Source organism: Drosophila nasuta, chromosome 2R (assembly GCF_023558535.2).
Source record: "Drosophila nasuta strain 15112-1781.00 chromosome 2R, ASM2355853v1, whole genome shotgun sequence".
Taxonomy (NCBI): domain Eukaryota; kingdom Metazoa; phylum Arthropoda; class Insecta; order Diptera; family Drosophilidae; genus Drosophila; species Drosophila nasuta.
The window spans coordinates 22,460,038-22,473,739 of NC_083456.1; the positions used below are offsets into that span (position 1 = coordinate 22,460,038).

At 38.5% G+C, this 13,702-nt stretch overlaps 1 protein-coding gene and 1 non-coding gene across 2 annotated transcripts in view; both read left to right on the forward strand.

Moving 5' to 3' along the window:
• Nucleotides 1-13,702, forward strand: part of LOC132787276 (homeotic protein Sex combs reduced) — a 31,279-nt gene that overhangs the window by 11,268 nt on the left and 6,309 nt on the right.
• Nucleotides 7,754-7,825, forward strand: Trnam-cau (transfer RNA methionine (anticodon CAU)). The gene has a single exon. It is a non-coding gene; the product is annotated as a tRNA-Met (tRNA).

Below are 13,702 nucleotides of genomic sequence, written 5' to 3' on the forward strand. Positions count from 1 at the left end.
GCCTGACTGACTCATTAGCGGGAATGGTTCACAGGCGATTTAGCATTCAGTTTTTAGCATTTCAGCTTTGCAGTTGGCAGCGCTCAGTTGACAGTTGGCAGGCCTGTTCAATTGCAGCAGCAAGTTGGCAGCCTTTACTTATTCGTATTGGAATTCGCAATAATTGCAGCTCACAAAAGCACTTGACAACCCAAAATCACAACATGTCAGTCAATTAAAGAGTCGTTGAAAAGTGCCATGAACTGCATTCGCATTTGCATTGTAAACAAGAACAAACTGGATAAAAAAAGCATTTTCCAATTGTGGAAAAACTTGTTTCGAATGGCAATCAATGGAGCGTATTTGTTATTATTATTTATGTATCTGTAACTCATGGCAGCCAATATAGCAACAACAAAACAAGCCAAGCAAGTGGAGAAAATAATTATAGAGAACTTGAAAGAGAAACAAAGCGAAAGAGAGAGAGAGAGAGAGAGGGGGGAGAATGGCCAAGATGCGTATTACATGTGCGCGTCTCTTCTGGGTAATTGAAGAACATGAATGGAACCCAATGATTCACACACACATGCTTTCAGCCATTTTTAGCAGCGCGTTTCGCATTTGCATATTTTGCAGACCCCGAAAGATTGTGCTTGTATCTAATGTGCGAGCATGTGTAGATACTTTTCTGCATCGATGAGATTTAATTACATTCGCATTCACATTCACATTCGCATACGCATTCATTCGGATTCATGAATGACCACCGCCAATTTGAGGCCATCAGCAATGTTTGCCCATTTGAATAGGGTGCCATTGATGACCAATGTTAAATTATACGTTGAAACTGAACATCGCAGTCAGTAAATTGTTAGTTGGCATAACATAATCATAGTCGGGTTGAATTAAGTGCGATGATTTGCAAGGGAATTACAAAAAACAAACTCAGCGATAAAGATGACATGCTGTTGCATGTTTAACGAGAGATCCTTAACTTTGGATGCAAATCAAAATGCGATTGTGGAGTCAATAACCTCTTTTTTTCTTTGCACCACATGTCGAAATTGTTGACCAATTATAAGGCGATTTTCTATAGTTGTTTCTTATCGCTTAACGTGCACAACTTAATTTTCGCAGCGGCAAATGTCTTAATTAAACCGCAATGTACGATTACAATTTGGAGTGGCCTCCAAACTCGAGAGAGAATGAGAAGTATTTGAAAGAAAATGCTTGCTATCAAAATGGCTTTAGGTGCCAAGCAGCTCAAATAATAATAATAATAATAACAATGAAGCGAGCGGAGAAGCGGAAGATGAAATGGGTTCGGGGCAGGTAACAGCAAACAACAGAAACAACAACAACACGACAATTACAACAACAGCATGTTAACAATTATGCAAATTTGAGTGCATGTTGCTGCGTCGACTGGAAGGTGCAACAACAGCAACAAGAATAACAACTACAACTGCAGCTACAACAACGTTGATTGCATATAATCACGTCAAGTTTTTTCTTTCTTACTAATATTTTGTGGCCAGCATATTAAAATAAACTTAAACGCCATCTTCGCAATTACGAGTTGCGCCGCACGAGAGAATAAGATCGTCAGGCGAGAACGAGAGAATTCTGCGAAACACCTCCCCGAAGAGTGTTCTCTCTCTCTCTCTTCTCCTCCTTCCCTCTCTCTCTCTCTCTTTCTCTCTGCACATTTGCATTTTGCATCTCGTTAAAAGATCTTTTGTCTTAAATGAGCTCATGCCAACAGTGGCAGTTGATACAACTATCGCGATGCAGATACATGACAAATAGAGCTGTAGATACATTTTAAATATATATGCATCTTAGTATACTTGGTAGCATGCAACCTTGTGAAGTTGACTGCATTTCTCTAATTGACAAGACCAAAGCTGGCGACGTTCCAAGCAATTTCGCAGCAGATCATCAAAAGATCTTTTTGCGCTTCATCATTCGCCCACAAATTGAAAGCTAAACGGACTGACAACTGTCAGAGAGAAAGAGAGAAAGACAGAAAGAGAGAGAAATATACTCTTTGTGAGCTTATGAGATTGTCAAATGCTCATTAGAAGCCACTGTCTTGCCTCCCGTTCGTTTGCCGCATACTCGCTACAAATTGTCAATTTAATAAATTTGTGAATAGTCACGGAACAATCGCACTGGCAGCGGCATCCCGACTGCCCAAATACCCGACTGCAGCCCAATTAGTGGGATTTTATTTTTAAATATGCAAATAACACAAATTCTTAGCCAGCACAAAGCAAAGACGCATTGTCTGCTTCCCTTCAGTAGCTGACTTATGTTGTAAATTGCACAATTATTATGGCAATCAGTCTTTTAATTACAAAATGTATAAAGTAAATAAATTTGTAAAATGCCGAGACATTTTTAAAAAGAAAATACAGATTTGTATTTAAATATATTTCAACAACTCTTTCGCTTGTTAAGATTTGCAAATTTAGCATACAATTTTTGATTTAAGATTTCGTCAACCGAAAAATCTTATTTCTAGATCTGTTTTATGATCGAAAAATCTTCAATTAAAATTTGCAATCTACTCTTCAATCTAGTTTTTTGTCTTTCAGTGTTGAAAGTACATTACATAAATTGCAAATATTTTAAAATAGTAGTTGCTGTTTCTATCGATTTCAAATTTGTTATTTGAAGCACAGAACAAAAAAAAGATGCTAAAGTTTACCAATTGCAGAAGTTTGTATAGTCAAGAAACTATTAAATAACAAAAAATAAAATAAGTCATGAAGCGTTTGATTAACAGTTGGTTATTTTATCAAAGTGCATATTTATAATTACATTTTAAGTTAATAAGAACATGCAATACATTCAATATTTAAACAAAGGACACTCGAAGTTACAACCTAAAAAGAAAGACATGAGCATTCTAGAACTAGACTAAATGGCGTCAGAGCTTTAGTAACGGAAAAACTTTACTTTGCTCAGCTCTGTTTTGAAGGCACCTTCTGTTGTATGCTCAGCAAGAAGTTTGCTTTTATTTTGTTCTTTAGTTATTACAAAGCAGAGCTCTGAAAAGCTATTTGAAGTTTCAGTTGTCTGTGTTGTTTGTTGGGCTGCTACAAGCCGAAGGCCACATTGAGATGCAGGATGTTATACAAAATTAATAGTTCGCAAACGAGTTGAATGCCAGATATGTACAAGATATGGCAGCCATGGCTGCGAGGCGGCCACAGCATCAGCAACAGCAACAACAATAGTCTCTTCTGGCTCTGGGTCTCTGTCTGGTTCTGGTTATAAAGTTGAGTCTGAGTGTTTTGCTGCTGTTTCTTTACTGCATTCTCCCCACTCTACAATTGCAGCTTCTGCTCTCGTGCAGCGTGCTGCATGCGGCATGCGGCATGTAACTTTTGCTCTAGCCACATGCAGCAACACCAGACTCGAAGTTATCCAAGAGACCCAGTTGCATTCGCTGGTCAATTACATTTTCATTAACTTGGGACACGACTTTTCAAATAGCTACGTTTAATCAAAATGATTGTTATTATTTCGGTGCCCCTTCCACAATAACAACAACAACTACTACTTTCTAAGACAAGTCTCGCCTCCCTCTCTCTCTCCCACTTGGGGTTTTTTTTAATAGACGCCCCACCCGGGCAATGCAAGGTGCTGAAAATCTGGTATGAGTCTATAAATTAATTCTAGATAGTTGCATGCAGCCGTCTCTTAACTGTTATTACGAAACGAATACAGACTCGATTATAAGACATTTTTTTTTTATGGCTGCCGTCGCCATAGAGTCGCATTATTCTTCTGAGGCTGGCTAATGGGATCGCAACTCAAGTTGCCACTTCATTAAAATGTCGAATTATTACTAACAAAGCGTAACACTTTTGGCAGCAGACAATGAGTAGAAGATACTCAGATACGCGCAGATACAAATATGTATGTTTGTATCTATCACTTGTGTAGATACAGATTCAGTCTTCTGGGTTGGGTTGAGTTAAGTTGAGTTGTGGTCGCATCTGATTGTTCTTAATGAATTCTGGTCTCATTCATTCCTGCGGCTCGCAGAGCATGAAGTAAATTGTGTCGGATGTGAAACTCATCACTTTGCTTGAATTAAAATTCATTTGCTACGAATGCAGCACATTAGGGGTATTCATGAGGCACATACGAGTACTCATACTCATTGCTGTTCATTCTGCTTATACAATATGCGTGCTTCGTTTCATTTTCTTTTTATAAATATGTAAGACGTATAATACATAATTTAATTAATCATTTATTATACATACACGTTGCTTTACTACCTTCATGATTCATTTCTATGCACTGCACTATTTTAGTCTTCTAGATTATCTGGCCCTTTGTTTGTTTATAGGTCAGAGCTCGATTCATTTAATTTCACTTTGAGAAATATCACTCATCATATTGCCCAAATCAACTTGGCATCGACATTCACTTGCACCCATACTTATTATACAGAATGCAAAGCTTTCTACACAACTGAAGAAAAAAAAGATGAATGATTACCCGAAGCGCAGCAACAGAATTGTTTACAGCAAGAAAACAAAAAAAATAAAGGCAGGCGGAGGCTGATGATGATGCCTTCAAGTGGCTGACCACATTTTGGCCAAAGTTAATAAAAGTGCATAAAAAGTGCGAGACACTAACAATGGGGGCTGTCCCGAAAGATACAAAGAACGAACGAACGGACGAAGAAAGAAGTGAAGGAGCAAAAGCAAATTCATGAAATAAAGAAACAAAGACAGCAACAATGGCGCCACTAATGACTGATGATGTGCCAGCGCTGATAGATGCAAATACACAGTACAGCACAGGCACAGGTATATAGTAGAATATATATACTATATATGTATGTATATTTGTAGATACAATTGCAGATGCCGCCTGTAGATAGACAAATACGCAAAACTCTATTCTACATTGTGTGCACAGTATAGTTCATTAGTTCATTAGATGATACACTAATCGTCTAGCCGAGAATCGACGGGTTGTCCATATACGAATTTTGAATTTAAATTTGAATTTCTGTTGCTTTTTCTGTTTGCTGTTTGTATCGCTTTTGTTTAGAGAGCAAACAGCTCAAGCGGTGCAATATCTTGTAGATACATTTCGATTGCAGCAGCAACCGCAGCTACGATTGCGACTAGTTGGCGGGGGAAATTAAATTGCGAATAAAGCAAAGTAATTGCGATTTGAATGGTGAAAAAGTGCGAGCCATAAATTCAACTGAGTGTCACGCCAGCGCTGCATGCGAATTTATCAAATTCAGGCGCAAATTGGCGCACATCTGCAAATTGGCTCCTGATTCCCTGGCCATATTCCCTTGCTCCAAACTGATATCGTCGAGATACGCATAGAATATTAATCTGCAGGCGCATTAACTAAAACGAAATGACGCAATGCGCACTGGAGATAAACGCTAGTCGCACAGTGGGCAACCAACATTAGAAATAACATAAAAATGAATGCATAAATAAACAAAAAGTGATGCTTTAGCTGGAAAATAAATAAATAAAGAAATTGTGTGCAATTTTTTGGATGAGAAAGTAAAACAGTAAAGAGGAATGTTTGTAAATATATTTTAAGCAAAATCATCACAGATAATATAATTTATTTCATGGATCATGGAGGACACATTTTATTCATAAAATAATACCCTTCTACCCTATGGGTAGCGGGTATAAAAAGGGATTATAAATTTCAATTATAAAATACATTTTATTACTGAAGACTTTATCATATACCAAAGAAATCTATATCGTCTATTAAATTATTCTTTTTTTGAAGAACCTTTCTGCTAACTACAGAAATCCTAATATAAATGCATTTATTTTTATAAAATTCTGCCTTTTATGGAAGAATTCTGCAGCTAATACTTTTAGATATTTATGTTAGATTATAACAACTACATATTCCACTGTAACGCAAGTTGCTTCTAAAAAAGTTGCAAGTAGAAAGCAAGCTTAAAAGGAAAAACCGAAAGCAGCAACAGGCGGCAGGCAGCAGGCAGCTTCAACTCTCGGGGAGTCGAGTCTGAGGCAAGTGTGGCAAGCTAAGCGAAAAGCATCACAAATCGCATACAATTCCAGATGAAATTGTGAATTATTAATGCAGGCGGCAAAACTATTTGACTGAGTAGACAAACCCACAGTCCGTTCCCCCTTCTGATTCTACCCTTTGGCAGCAGTACGTGAGCTGCCTTTGCAGCCCACCTCAAAAAAAAAATAACAAAAAAAAGAAGAAAACTTGCTCTCGAACACTGCTGCTGTCCACCATTGAAAATTGAGTTACACGCGTGGCCTCCAGTCGTTGTGTGAGTGTGTGTGTAAGTGTGTGTTGGTGTCTGCCCCCGCTCGAATGTATCTGACAGATACTTTTGCAGGTATTTGTATTACGTGCAGCACGGGCTCACAATTTGTAGATTAAAAGTGCACACTGCGAGGCAAAGCGAAGAAGAAGGTGAACACCTCCAGCCAATTCGATTTAAATGTCTGGCATTTCCACTTCGCTTTTCCGGGCCATATTTTCCTGTGTTGGTTTTGCCTATGAAATCCTAGGATTGTTATGCGCTAGTTGTCTGTTTATGGTGTGTTAAACGAGCCACAGTTCAGGGGGTCAACAGCTAAAAAACACTGCAATGAAGATATGCCGCAAATAAAAACTAAGCCGCCAAACACACACACACAAATGCAAATGCTATATTTGTGTGGAACTTTTGACTTTTGCCTGGATCCTGGACTGTGTTGCGAGTCCGTGTCTGGCCGCAAAATGACAGCGCCAATGCAATGGCAACAATTGCAATTTGTTCGCAGCCTGCCCCCGGGGCCAGAGCAGGCAGCATGGCTCCAACTGGAGTCGAGTCGCGTTGCGTCGCGTCGTCGTGTACAGTGGGACGCATTTGGCTTACTTTACTTTCAATTTTTGCGCTCTTTCGCTCATTCGCTGCACTTCGCGCTTCATTAAAAGGCGGGCGGATGCAACCAGCAAAAAAAAGAAAGAAATAAAATGAGCAAAAGGCAACCAGCTACCTACCAACCACCTTCCCCCTTTCCCCCTCTCTCGCCAAACAGTTTAGTTGCCCTTGCCTGACGACAGCAAATTTGCAGCTCGACAACAAAACGAAGCGATGCGAGCAAAAAGTCGAAATTAAAAGATTTTTAAAGACACCTTTGTAGCAAGTTTAAAACTTGTTCCGCGCTTGACTTCACCATCTTCATCTTCATCATCTACAGCTTCAGCTTCTCAGTCTCAGTCCCCAACCTCAGTTGCTGTTATTTCACCAAGTTTGGTTGTTGTTGTTGCTTGTCCGCCATGTTGAATACTTTTTTGTTTCTTTTTTCAACAACAAAAAAAAACAGTCGCTGCAAAGTTTTTTAAGTTAAAATTCAAGTTAATTTCGATTGCGCTGTTGTTTGGCTCCCAAGCAATTCTCCAAATGTATCCACAGCTCAGCACAAATATCTATATTTAAATGCGAGTGGGTTGAGAGCACGCCTAACAATCACCAAATAAACCATACAAAATAAACCGGTAGACATTCAGCAGACTTTACCTCAAAGGCAAGATTAACATATTAAATACTTGACAATATTTTGCATACTTTAAATGCAAATCAATCAGCTTATAGTAAATAGTATCTTTTATCTAGCTAAAATATTATGGGAAATCAAGCGTGCAAAACAATCCCTTAATCTCTAAATTGCTACCACACTTTGTTAGGCCAACTTGAAAAGCAGTTTTAGACACAGGGTGTGTCAAGAGCAGAGTGGCGCAGTGGAAGCGTGCTGGGCCCATAACCCAGAGGTCCGAGGATCGAAACCTTGCTCTGCTATTGACTATTGATATTCAGGAATATCTTTTTTACTGCTTTTTTAAATTTTATTACATTCATTCACATAGATTTTTTTCATATAAACATTTTTGCTGAATGAGATATTTAATAAGCAAAAAAATTAGTTTTAAATAAAATTAGTTTTCTACCTTTTAATTAAGCTTCGATTATAAAGCAATCGACAGGCCAATAATAACTGTTTTTTAATGTATACTCATTAATCTTTGATTCACATTGATTGCTGTCAACGCAATTACGTAAGAGAAATGAGTTTGTGTTGTGCTAGGACAAGTTTAATTGGCCAAGATTATGCAATATATTTGCCTTATTGGCAGGCGAGATAATTGCACTTAAGTGCATCATCAGAATCATATCAAATGGCAAATTAAAGTCCATCGTTCAATGCAGCAAATTGAGCGAGAGCTGTGGCTGAAACTGTTTTTGATTGATCGCAAATGAATTGATTGTCGCTGGGAGTATCTGCGAGATACATAATTGAAGCTAACGCCATTGTGGCACAGTAGCCACCAGTAGTTATCTCTCTCTCTCTCTCTGCCTCTCTCTCTCTGTCTGTGTGTGTTTGTGCATTAATAAAGAATTCATCACAATTACAACAATTGCCACAGGATGCAATTTACAAAGGAAATTATTAATGGAAAGTCAATGAATTCTTTTTAAAAATTCTGTTTCGTGCCTTTGATTGATTACACGCTGGCTGCTTTGCGTTTTTCTTCGTTTCTGTTTTACTTTTATTTTTTTGCATGGCGCGCATTTTGTCCTGATGCAGCGCCAGTCAAAGACCTCAGCACTTAATCATGGGCATGGCGAAAATAAGTCCAGAAGCCAGAAACGGAGCTGAGACGCGGTGCTTCGTTCATTCAACTGCAGACGACAGGACACTCATTAAAAATGGGTGCACACAGGTACTATCGAGTGCGGACCAGATCGAAGTTGACCAGAACAGAGCAGACGACTCTTTAACCGCTCTTTACATGGCACTGCCGAAGCAGACACAACCACCAAGAAGAAGAAGAAGGGGGCAGGCAAGAACAGGTTTATTTTTTAGCTGGCGCGTCAGCTAATTTATGTGCGCATGCGCGCCGCTCTTCGCTCCCTACTCGGGAGCCCCATAATTAACTGAGGTAGTCATTTTGAATTCGAACATGCACACAACTACACGCACACACACCTATGTATACGAACAAAGACAGAGACAGCATCAGCAGCAGCAGCGGACAACAAGAGAAACAATCTGCGAACGCGCTTCTGAGAGGTCCTCTCCTTAAATCAAAGATAAACGATAATTATCTGCGCGAAAATGCGCGCATAAATAATTTGCAAGAAGCCACATTAAAATTGTATCTAAAAGATACGCATCGCTTGATAAGCAACCATGATGACCATGTCCAACACATCCCCATCCTCATTCCCAGTTTCCCAACATCCACATCAACTTCGACTTCGTCTTCAACTTCAACTCCAGTTCGGCCAAGAATAACGATTACAAGAGTTAAACAAACTTTCGGCGGCATTTGCGTTGCGAAGCCTGCGTTGCGCCATTAAAAATTAAAAGCTCATTAATTAAGCAGATAATTCATTTATTATATTTTCAACACAGTGCCAACACAAACGAAAAGGAGCCTCTCCCGTAATTTGTTATCCAGCTCATTATGTGACCAGGATTGTTGCAGCTGACTGTGAGGTGGCAACTGTTTCCAATCGAAAACAATTATTGCGTCTGCTCCCACAGAATTCCATTTCATTTCGGGGTTGGTTTCACTTTACACTTGCTTCTCTTTCTTTTTTGGGCACAACCCTCTTGCCATGTTTTTTTTGTGTGGCAGGGTTTGAGCCAACTCCGACACGTGTCTCCTGGGGGGCTGCCTTTGGTTTAATCCCCCAAAAAGCACTTAACTTTCAAGTGGCAAATCAACCTGTTGATTTCAAAATGTTGCGAATTGATTTATAATTGTGGCAAGAGTGGTGTGAATGCTCACTGAGTGTTTGAGTTTATTAAATGCCGAGAATATTATGCAAATAAGTTAGGGAAAATTGTGTTAGAATTTTCTTGAAGCATTTTTCTGCATTTTTTATTGGCAGACTTTCAACTTGTAGCTTAGCCACTGAACTACATTAAATGCTGAAATTGTTTTCCAAATAATGAAATAGTTTGCTTATAATTTTATACATTTTTATTGGCAGACTTTTAACTTCTACCTTAGCTATTTAACAATCTAACTCAACAATTCTGTTTATATAAATAGATTTAATCACACTACAAACAAAAAAACAATAATAATAATAATAAGTTTGACTTATGCTACTGACCTCCACAGCTTTAAGCCTTAAGGAAACCACAAATAATTGCCTTTTGCTTTCGCCAACTTTAAAATGTATCCCAAGCTGAGCAGAAGGCAGAAAACATCTCTTCGTATGCTCCTGCTGGCATCTTTTTGGGGGCAAGTGCTTGTGAACCGGAAACCATATGCTGCCGATTGGCTGACTGCTTTTTCTCTTTTGAGGGTTCAGATCGTTTAATTTGTTGTTGTTGTTGTTGTGGCATCAGCTGTTCAGAAGTTTGGAGCACATGATGTCATTTCAGTTGAATGGATTTTCAAAACAACACAAAAAAAACACAATTCAAAAACATAATAACAAAAAAAAAAACGAAAACGAAATACATGCAAAAGCTAAGGCAACTATTGTTAATGTTTTTGTAGCTGTGTGTGTTGTGGAGCTGACGAAACTGAATGTGTTCGTGTTGACAACGAACACGGAATATAAATTGAGAAATGCTTTAAAGCGAAATAATCAATTTACTTCTTGACATAATTTCCATTTTTCACGAAACCAAAGGCAGCCACGCGAACTAGAGAAAAATGCCAAAAAGACGCAGTCGAACAGCCAACGACAAAAAAAAAAAAAAAAAAACAACCACGCACAATTCGCACACTCAAAAACATGGCCAAAGAGAACAATACATGTTGTGGCAAGTAGGCAAATGTAGGCTGTGTGGCAACAGCGCGGGGGCAGCTGCACCGGCAATTGCTACCGTTTGACCATTTTTTATGCCACTGCATTTGACCGTCTCTCTCTTTATTTGGGGCTGTGATTAATGATTGGCACACAGAGCCACAGATACTCCTCGCATAGATACAGCTTCAACTTCAGCTTGCGCTGAAGATACAGATACAAAAATACAAAAACACAAATACAGATACAATTGCTTGAGCGTGTCGTTCGTTTTGACAATTGGAGGTTGTAACTACGATTTAATAGCACTTTAATGGTGTGTGAACAACAAACGCCACAAAAAGCGATAAACCCAAACACCTGTTGTAGTTATCTCCCTCTCTCTTTTTCTCTGCGCTGCGCTCTCTCTTTCTCTGTTCATATATCATGCTCTTCATCTATTTGTAGCTCGTGCTGCTGCAACACTTTCATTATCACAAATGTCACATCATTTGTCGCATTGCACAAAACTGCCCGCTCATCATTTATCACTAAAGGAATGCGATGACTCCCTTACACACACACTTGCACACACTCACACACGCACACTCATGTGCTCCATAATAGCGGGCATATTTGATTAATTTTCCTTTTCCGAAAGAAATTAACCCGCTGCACATGTCGACCCCAGCGGCCCCTTTGACTCGCCCTCGCCCTCGATCGCTGCCTGAAGATTTATCTCTTCCAGTATTGCTCGAGCATGGCCAAGATGCCTCGATTGCGTCTGCTCCTGCTCCCGTTTCTCTCTCTCTGTCTTTAACAATTCCTTTTGCCCCTCTTATTTGGTTTTTATTGTCCGCTATCTTTGTCGCCGTCTCGCACGTTGCCAGTTGATTTATTTATAGAGCATTGCTTAAATCACAATTTTTTTAAATTTGTTTTTCACATCGGATTCATATAAAAATAAAATGCTGCTCAATAAATAATTTTGCAAGCTGATAAAAAACAATTTAAGACAAATTACGAAAAGCTGTAATTAATTATGAAAGCCTCGTAAAATGATAAAGTGATCTGTCAGCTACTTGAATACGTTTGAAGAATTATCATACACAAACTATGATAAACAACTTGAAAATTATTAAAAAGCCATGAGTCATTTTTAGAGCAAAGATAAATAATAGAGTTGGCCTTTAATAATAATTAGTGAACTCAAATATAGCTAAGTAAATTGCTTAATGAAAATCATTGCTATTAAATTCAATTTTGATTTAAAACTAAAATTTAATTTCGATTGCACTTTGATTCTAGCAAACAAATAAAAACAACTGTTTTATAACTTAAATATATATAATTATATATTTACTTTAATGTTTAACTTTGATAGATTTTTGCAATGATTTAATTTAATTATATTCAAGTTGATACTATTATATTTTTGATTGTTTTAAAAAGTTTACTTTATGTATCAGATAAAACTTTTTCATAATGCGAATTTTTCACTCTAATAAATTAATTTAACATTCCAATTCAAATTATTCCTCTGTAATAATAAATTTCACATATTTTGACAATATTTCTAACACCACCGAACACATTTTTCCCTTTGCTCATCTTCCACTGTTGGGATGCCACACTTCGGTCGCTTGTTGTTGTTGTTGTCTCTTATGAGTAATGATCATTTGGCTGCATTTTGACACTGATAATGGTTTTTGGTAAACGACTCATTAGCTGGCCACTAAGTAGCAGGCACAGTTGTGGCCACTGACCACTTGCCACTTTGTGATCTTGCGCAATCGGAAGTGCGTTGATTTATGAACTTTTCGCTGCGATCTCGAGCGCAATTTGCTGATGCTGTTGCTCTTGCTGTTGCTGATGCTGTTGCTGATGCTCTTTCAGGTTGTTACGGCGAAATGCTACAACAACAACAGCAACAACAAGGGCAACAAGTACGAGTTGTTTCTTTTGCCTCTTTCTGTGGCGATAAGATCAACTGCGTACCAGGCTGTGTTGCAAGACGAAGCGTCTGAACACTGCTGATGCTCACTGTGTCCCGGTGAGTTTCATGCCGCACACGTAGAGAGCGGGCTGATTACGATGACGATGTTCAGTTTTATTTTTACTTTTTTTTTTCTTTTTGTTGTCTGTTGTTTTTTCTTACTTGAACTACCTCCTCCAGTTGAGGAGGCAGACGCCGTGCCGGCTGTTGACAAATGACCACTACAAGTGTTTGTGACAAGCCGCAAGCGTTTTTTGTATTTTATTTTTATTTCTATTTGCGAGCGCGGCGAGAAAACAATTAAACTTTGAACCGCATTGCAATGCGGCAACAACAATTTCCGATTACAGACTTATAGACTGACCTAGCCCAAGGGTTTTCAACTTAACTTTGAACCTGTATGTTCGCTGTATGCTAATCTTGCGTCAATCACAACATGATCGGACATGCAACTCCCTCTTTCGCCTCTGTGGAGTATGCAAAGTGCGGCAAACAATGGCAATTTGAATTGCAGAAATGTTGTTGTTGATACAACAAGAAGAAAAGAACAAGAAAAACATTGCCTGGTGACACTGAACACAGCAGGATCACTGCACTTAATAAATTCTGTTTTGCAGTTGGATTTTTGCATGCACCAAATTTCAAATTTCTGTAGCAACTGATATGTTAAGCGACTGTCAGTGTTTGACTTTGACGTCATCTTACATGAAAATGAAATGCAAAAGATCAAAACAAAAGACGACAAACGCAACTCAGCAACAACAACAACAACAACAACCAACACACACATTCCGCAATTCTCAAAAAGTATTTCAAATATACTTATGCTGTATCTCGCTCTCTCTTTGTGTATCCGCAAAATCCAATATGTCTATATAGTATTTCGCTGCCTAGACAAACGAAATGGGCACAAAGTTGTAAAACGCTTC